Raw genomic sequence first — 9,191 nt, forward strand, 5'->3', positions numbered from 1 at the left:
TGGGCAGCGCGGCGCGGAAGCCGGTGGGCGCGGGCGCCCGCGGGGCGGCAGCGGCGGCGAGATGGGCTCGTGCAGGCCCGAACTAGGTCCCGCGGGCCGGTAGCGGGGCTGAGGAGAGAGAGGGCGTCGGCGGACAGATGGCGGTCTCCGATTCGCCCGCGGCAGCGGCGCGATCTCGTCCGTCCGGGACGGACATGTCCGGCGGGCGAGAGGGGAAAAGGATTAGGCTTCATCCGCGAATTTCGGGAGGGGAGCACATATTTATAGGTAGAGGGAGCTAGGAGAGTCCAAATGAGGTGCAGTTTGCGGCCACGCAATCATGATCGAACAGCCTAGGTGATGGAGGAGGTTTAGGTGGGTTTTGGGCCACTTTGGAGGGAGTGTTGGGCTGTAACACACACGAGGCCTTTTCGGTCTCTCGGTTAACCGTTGGAGTATCAAACGAAGTCCAAATGGTACGAAACTTGACAGGTGGTCTACCGATAGTGAACCAAGGCCGCATGAAAAGTCTCGGTCCAATCCGAAAATGTTTAACACCCGCACACGAAAAGAGGTAGAAAGGGACACCGGGTGACATAGGAGTGCCGGATTGCAAAACGGACAACGGGGAAAATGCTCGGATGCATGAGACGAACACGTATGCAAATGAAATGCACATGATGACATGATATGCAATGCATGACACGCAAGCACATGACAAGGCAACAACATCGAATAACTGGAAGACACGTGGCACATCGGTCTCGGGGCGTCACAACACTCCACCACTACGAGAGGATCTCGTCCCGAGATCTAGAATGGCACCGGAGGGAAAACGGAAGAGAAAGAGAAGAGGTAAAGCTAAGTTGCTTCTTTGACAAACGAATGAAACCAAAGAACCTTGCGAGGTTAAGCCAATTTGAAGGAAATAATACAGCAAAGATGAATAAAGTTGAAAAAAAACTCCGTTAGAAACGAGGAACAAGGAACATCACGAGAACCCTGTAGGTTGAAAAACATGAGAAAAGGGTTGCAATGGACAAGAAGTACATCCAAGCACTCCGGTAGAAACGAGATGTACAAGGAACGATAAGGATCAATTACGATAACACTCCGGTTAAAACCAGATAAAGAAGGAATAAGACTGATGTAATTTGGACAGCACTCCGACTATAAATGGGAGGAATCGAACATGATCTTGGGAAGATTGGATGATACTTGATGAAATCAACAACACATTACCTCCGGAACTATTGAAAGAAATGGCACAATGGGTAAGAACGATTTCAGACGGCACTCCGGTTGAGAAGGGAGCCAAACTTGACAGAATGGGAAGAACTTGAAAAGAGGGCATGACACTCCGGTTAAATGGATTAGCACGAAAAGAACATGATCTTTGATGAAACGATATGATGGTTGAAGAAAGCAATATCATAATGCCTCCGGAATGAAGGAATAGAAGTTGGATCGTCTGAGCAAAAGAACGGAGAAGAAAACAACATCTTCTACGTCAGATGAGCTTGAAAAGCATCTTTAGGAGTAGGGTCAAACGGAATTGTTGGAAAACCAACAACGAAAAGAATAAGCTTGATGTGGGCTTATGGAATACATCTCAAAACTATGAGGTGAAATTCTGCCACTAACGGAGAACAATAGATTGGATTGATATGAACAAGAAAGCGAGAAACTATTTCACCGGGAGGATAGATGAAGAACTTGGGTCATTTATAAGCACCATAAATTGCAACAATCCTTAGGGGAAGCTTTAGGTGAAATATAACCCAAAATAACTCCAATGACGAGATTTATGGGTTTAAAATATCTCATTCTTAACAACATGTGAATCATGGAACATGAACTCAAATTATCAAGAATGACATAATACCACCTCCAATGATACGGTAGAAAGAATTGCACTCCGGGTTACAATATGAGGAAAGCTTGAGCTTCTTAGGAAAGAATCTCGATGAAAAACTTGGAGAAGGAATTAAATCCTTTATGAACTATCATGTAGAACCTCCATAATGATCTCCAGTAGGAAAAGAATAATCAAACGAAAGGAAAGGGAAGTTCAAAACACAAGGTAAAACCTTGCGATGATTTAGATGGAGCTTCGCGGTGATATAGTTGAGAGATCTTGGAACTCCGGGAAAAGAAAGGATGAAAGAAATGAAATCGAGAATTTGATGAGCCTCCGGAATAAGGAATTAATCATTTGGGTGAAACAAGAATAGGAATTATGTTATGCTTATCCTTCACCAATTAAATTGATGACAAACAATGGATTTGGCATGCCACTTATTCTCGTAGAATTGAAACAACGAATGAATTAATATGATAACCAAGGAAGAGAACTCTTGAACGAACCACCATAAGAATTGAAAAAGAACGAATAAAACATGAAGAAATACCGGGAAGGATTAGCAAATAAATGAAGATGCTTGAGAGAATTTAGATCCATGAGAACGAAGAGATTACGAGCTGATTAGGGAATCCTTGATTTAAGCACCCGTATGATTTAGAGTACGAAGAGCTGAAAGCTGGAATGAATAAATCTTAGATGATGGGCTCCGGATAATCAAACTGAACAGAATCTTGAATTGCTCCAGATAGGTGAAAAGAATTGCCATAATCAAAACAATTATGAGAGGATGACATCAAGCTAGAACCATGAATCTCTGAGAGAGCGGATAAGATATGGAGGAAAAACTCTTCTTCGATCATCAAAATCTGAGAATTACGACGAGAAACACCACCAAATTGTTGAGATACTCCGTAATAAAGAAGAATGGAAAAGTAGAACCAACGATGAAAAAAAATTGAGAGATCTTGGAGAAACACATCTGACTGATGAAAAATTCATTCTTACGTCAAACTTCGAAATGAAATTGAGGTTAGCTCCGGTATACTTAGAAGAGTCAGGTAAGATCCTGGGAAAAGACCTGTGGGTTAGGGCCCACTCAAAAGAAAACACTGTTGAATGATTTAAAAGAGAGATAGCGCCGGTAGAATTAAAAGGCTTGAATGAGAGAACATCCTCGAAAGATCTTGAACGAATGCAAAGTGGAAACACGAGTCTTCGAGATATATTGAGCACTCCAGAACAATTGAATAGCGAGAAATGACTGAATATGAGGTGCACCGGCATGAGAAGGTATTTGCAACGAGGAAAGGATATAATTGGCAAAGCTTGAACTGAATTCATCGGATAAAAGAGAACGAAGAATGATGAACTAGAAGCTCCGTTAGCATCTTCCTGAGAATCACCGGATAAGAACATTGACGGAAAAGAATGGAGAGACTTCATATGAATAAAAGGATACTTGATTAAGACATTGGATTCCTTAAAGAAAAAGGGTGGGTGGGCGGGAAAAACAAAGGCAACTTGAAACGGATGAAGCAAAAAACGTTGAGAGAGCTTAGATTGAATCTTGCGGATGTTGAAAATGGACGGGTCCGCTTGAAGAGAAGCACACCGGTTGAAAAGGATTGGCAAGACAATCTCGATGATCAAGAAGGATTAGTATTCACATAGGAATATGAGAACAACATTAGGGAAGGTATGTAATCAACACTTGACATTGAAGCAACTCGAATACCACAACTCAAGACAAAACAAAGGATTGGCTTGTAGAATAAGCCGGAATAAACATATGATAGAGATTTCGTCCGAAGTTTTCATGGTGGGGCCTACACCGGCTCGATCGTACAGCACCATCATGTGCAAGGCAGTGCACATGACATATGAAGCGTCCCCGAGTCAGCAAAGCCAAGGACTCTTTAAGACACAACGAGACCACTATAAAAACCAACCGTGGATAGGCGGGCCACTAGACGTCGAACCCCAATTTCATATCACACATCTGTCGGAAAGATATCCTAGGAGCTACTTGAATTCCCACTTATAAACTCCCGAAACTTTCCGGTTATGCAATCAGGTGTTGGGGATACAGGGGAAGCATAATATCTCACCCAAAACTAGCAAATCCTACATCCAGTTGTATCCATCCTTCAACACATAACCAAGAAACCTTCGGAAATCGTTTACCTCAACCTTCGAAAAGCATCCGTTATACGAGTTATGGCAATACTCCCGAACTCCCGTCCCGGTACTGGGTGGCGTCGAGGTTATCTCACCAATAACTGCATAAAAGAGATTTTCGATGTCGGCGAAACTCAGGTATTCCAGAATTGCAACGATAAAATTGTGACGACAACACCTCGGAGCTCAACTCTCCGGGACACTGCCACAACCCCTAAATGTCAGGAGGCACCAAGAACAATGTTCTCGTCACAAAACCATCGGAACGATTCCAAGATACCCGCGTGATCCTAAAAAAATTAGTGAAATTTGAGAAGAGAAGAGTCAAAACTCTACGTCAGGATGCCTCACCAAAGCGACGAAGGGACTGAGGAGTAAAAAGAATTCCTAACTCTCCGATATATATAATCCTAAATGACTCAAAACATTTTTCTAGACTCAACAACGCCAGCGATTCGATCAAGCAGGGGGCTCCTAAGGTCGGGGAAGGCTCTGATTACCAACTTGTAACGCCCTCGATGCGGCCATATCTCTCACGTGTCGAAGCACGACTTAGAGGCATAACCGCATTGAAAGCAATGTCGCAAGTGAGGTAATCTTCACACAACCCATGTAATACATAAGGGAAAGAGATACATAGTTGGCTTACAATCGCCACTTCATACAATACATGAATATAACATTACATCAGCCAGATACACACAAGGTCCGACTACGGAACCCAAAATAAAAGAAGACTACCCCAAATGCTACACAGATCCCCGATCGTCCCAACTGGGCTCCACTACTGATCAACTGAAACGAAACAACACAATGAACGAGATCTTCATCAAACTCCTCCTTGAGATCGGTTGCGTCACCTGCACGGTATCATCGGCACCTGCAAACTGGTTCTGGAAGTATCTGTGAGTCACGGGGACTCAGCAATTTCACACCCTTGCGATCAAGACTATTTAAGCTTATAGGTAGGATAAAAGGTATGAGGTGGAGCTGCAGCAAGCGACTAGCATATATGGTGGCTAACATACGCAAATGAGAGCGAGAAGAGAAGGCAAAAGCACGGTCGAACAACTATGATCAAGAAGTGATCCTAGAACAACCTACGTCAAGCATTACTCCAACACCGTGTTCACTTCCCGGACTCCGCCGGGAAGAGACCATCACGGTTACACACTCGATTGATGCATTTTAATTAAGTTGAGTTTCAGGTAATCTACAACCGGACATTAACAAATTTCCATCTGCCCATAACCGCTGGCACGGCTTTCGAAAGTTCAATCCCTGCAGGGGTGTCCCAACTTAGCCCATCACAAGCTCTCACGGTCAATGAAGGATATTCCTTCTCCCAAGACAATCCGATCAGACTCGGCATCCCGGTTACAAGACATCCTCGACAATGGTAAAACAAGTCCAGCAAAGCCGCCCGAATGTGCCGACAAATCCCGATATGAGCTGCACATATCTCGTTCTCAGGGCACACTCAGATGAGACTAGCTACGAGTAAAACCAACCCTCAAGTTTCCCCGAGGTGGCCCCGCAGGCAGCTCAGTTCGGACCAACACTCAGATGAGCACTGGCCCAGGGGGGTTAAAATAAGATGACCCTCGGGAGCGCGACTCCCAAGGGAAAAGTAGGTGGTGGTGAGGCAAATGGTAAAACCAAGGTTGGGCCTTGCTGGAGGAGTTTTATTCAAAGCGAACTGTCAAGGGGTTCCCATTATAACCCAACCGTGTAAGGAACGTAAAATCCGGGAACATAATACCGATATGACGGAAACTAGGGCGGCAAGAGTGGAACAAAACACCAGGCATAAGGTCGAGCCTTCCACCCTTGACCAAGTATATAGATGCATTAATTAAATAAGAGATATTGTGATATCCCAACAAATGTATCCATGTTCCAACAAGGAACAAACTTCAATCTTCACCTGCAACTAACAACGCTATAAGAGGGGCTGAGCAAAGCGGTAACATAGCCAAACAAAGGTTTGCTAGGACAAGGTGGGTTAGAGGCTTGGCTTAACAATATGGGAGGCATGATAGCAAGTGTAGGTATCGCAGCATAGGCATAGCAAAAGAGCGAGCAGCTAGTAAGCAAAGATAGAAGTGATTTCGAGGGTATGACCATCTTGCCTGCAAAGTTCTCCGAGAAGACGAAAGCTTGATCCTCGTAAACGTACTCAACAGGTCCTCGAACGCTAACTCGTCTCCCGACTCTACCCAAAGCAAGACAACAAGCAAAAGGAGCGCAATCAACCATGTGCAAAGCTCAAACAACATGATGCAAACATGGTATGATATGCGGGATGCGATATGTGATGCATATGCATGATTTGGGAAAGGAATGATTGAACCTGGCCTAAACATGGAAATCCAAGAGTGCCACTGGAAAGGGGCGTTGATTCGGTCGAAATCGATATAAAGATCACCGGAATCGGATGCACGGTTTGGAAATGGCAAGCAAAACAAATATGGTACCGGTCTGCGATTAACAGCAAGTAGCCTTCTAAATGCATCAAGAACAACATGCTACAGCACTCCAACATGACAACAAAATACATGGCAGGGATCCACTCAAGATTCTTGGTGAAAAATGAACACTGATCTACGGCTAATTCACTCAATAACAGGTTCAAACAAGCATGAGAAAAGTGCAAAAGATAACAGGTTTCAGACTTAGTGAAATTAACAGCATGTCAGGAATTTATCATCAGGAAGCAATGTTTAGAGCACGATAACTACATGCTACAGGAACATATCATGGCAAAGCAAGGCATGGCATGAAGCTACTCAGAGCATACAACAAAAGTCCCTTACTGTCCATGAGCCAAAAGGGATCAGAAAATACAATTGTAACCACGTGAACATAGCAATTGCATAACCAGGTTCAGACTTAGTGAAAAACTGGAACATGGCAAAACAGACATCAAGTAGGCATGTTAACAAGCTCGATGCACTCACTACGAGGCATTGCATGACAAACTAAGCATACACCCAGCAAATAGACATGGCATAGAAGCTAGACATGGCAATAACAACAACATAGCATGCATGGATCAACAACAACAAGCTCGGCAAAATTGCTAAACATGTTAACAATCTGCCAGGAACATTTTATAGCAAAAGTAGAGCTCGATTGACTCAAGCTAGGGTGCTCCATAATTACAAACAAAGACATGGATGGGTAGAGCACAACACTATCTACAAAACATCCTTACTGATCATGCTCAAAAGAGGCACGGATCACTCGGAAACAACATGTACACATGGCATAAAAATAATAACAGGGCAAGGACTTAGAGTATTTCTAAGTCTCTGAAATCAGCATCATTAAGTAAGCTACTTTGCATGCTTGTGCTAGTCAGCACAAAGATCATAAAAATACATGGCATACACCCCTGTAAAGATGGCATGGCATACTTCAAAACATATGCAGAGCTCAGGATCATAGCATGCACACATTAATCATGGCAAAAATGACAAAAGTGCAATTGCTGAAACAGATCTGAAACTATCATCACATAGCCCTCTTCCAACATCATTTCGGTCATCAAGATGAGCTCAAAAGAAAATGATGCAATGAGATGAAATGAAGTACTCGTCGAGGCGAATATTTTGATATGCTGCACGCCCAAAACGGAGCCACGGATGGTGAGTTATGATGCGTCAAAGTATGCAAAAAAAATACTAAGGAGAGGGGGGAAAGTCAACCCCGAGATTAGGGTTTTCCAGATCTGGATCGGCCGTGGCACTGTAGCAGGCGCGCTTCCTGAGGTGCTCCGGCGAGAGGTCGCGGCTCCGGTGAGCAGTGGCTTGCTCCGGCGAGGGGGGTGAGGAGGAGGCCGGGGAGGACGCTGGCGACGAGGGAGAAGGCCGGAGAGGAGCTCCAGTGGCCGGACGGCGAGGTTTCTGCGACGGTGCGCGGGCGGCGCGAGGCGCACGGCGGCGGAGTGCACTGGCGAGGAGCTTGGGCGAGCGGGAGGCGGCGGCATAGCTCCGGCGTAGGACGCGCGGGCGGCGCGGCGCAGAATCCGGCGGGTGCGGGCGCGGGCGGGCGACGGCGGCGAGATGGGCTCGCGCGGGCCCGAACTGGGTCCCGCGGGCTGGCGACAGGGCTGAGGAGAGAGAAGGCGGCGGCGGACAGATGGCGGTCTCCGATTCGCCCGGGGCGGCGGCGCGATCTCGTCCGTCCGGGACGGACATGTCCGGCGGGCGAGAGGGGAAAAGGATTAGGGTTCATCCGCGAATTTCGGGAGGGGAGCACATATTTATAGATAGAGGAAACTAGGAGAGTCCAAATGAGGTGCGGTTTGCGGTCACGCGATCGTGATCGAACGGCCTAGGTGATGGAGGAGGTTTAGGTGGGTTTTGGGCCACTTTGGAGGGAGTGTTGGGCTGCAACACACACGAGGCCTTTTCGGTCCCTTGGTTAACCGTTGGAGTATCAAACGAAGTCCAAATGGTATGAAACTTGACAGGCGGTCTACCGGTAGTGAACCAAGGCCGCATGATAAGTCTCGGTCCAATCCAAAAATGTGTAACACCCGCACACGAAAAGAGGTAGAAAGGGACACCGGGTGACATAGGAGCGCCGGATTGCAAAATGGACAACGGGGAAAATGCTCGGATGCATGAGACGAACACGTATGCAAATGAAATGCACATGATGACATGATATGCAATGCATGACACGCAAGCACATGACAAGGCAACAACAGCGAATAACTGGAAGACACGTGGCACATCGGTCTCGGGGCGTCACACACCACGACAGAGCCAATATGAGTATCCAGGTGTGTCTCGGTCATTGATCGGAGATGTGTCTCGGTCATGTCTACATAGTTCTCGAACCCGTAGGGTCCGCACGCTTAACGTTCCATGACGATATGTATTATGAGTTATGTGATTTGATGTACCGAAAGTTGTTCGGAGTCCCAGATGTGATCACGGACATGACGAGGAGTCTCGAAATGGTCGAGACATGAAGATTCATATATTGGAAGGCTACATTCGGACACCGGAATGGTTCGGGACGTTTCGGATAAGTTTCGGAGTACCGGGGGTTACCGGAACCCCCTCCGGGAAGTTATTGGGCCTCATGGGCCTAATGGTGGAAGAGAGGAGGCATGCCAAGGTGTGAGCTGGTGAAGTTTACTTTGTTTTTTTTTGGG

The sequence above is a fragment of the Triticum aestivum genome, chromosome 1A (assembly GCF_018294505.1).
Source record: "Triticum aestivum cultivar Chinese Spring chromosome 1A, IWGSC CS RefSeq v2.1, whole genome shotgun sequence".
Classification (NCBI taxonomy): domain Eukaryota; kingdom Viridiplantae; phylum Streptophyta; class Magnoliopsida; order Poales; family Poaceae; genus Triticum; species Triticum aestivum.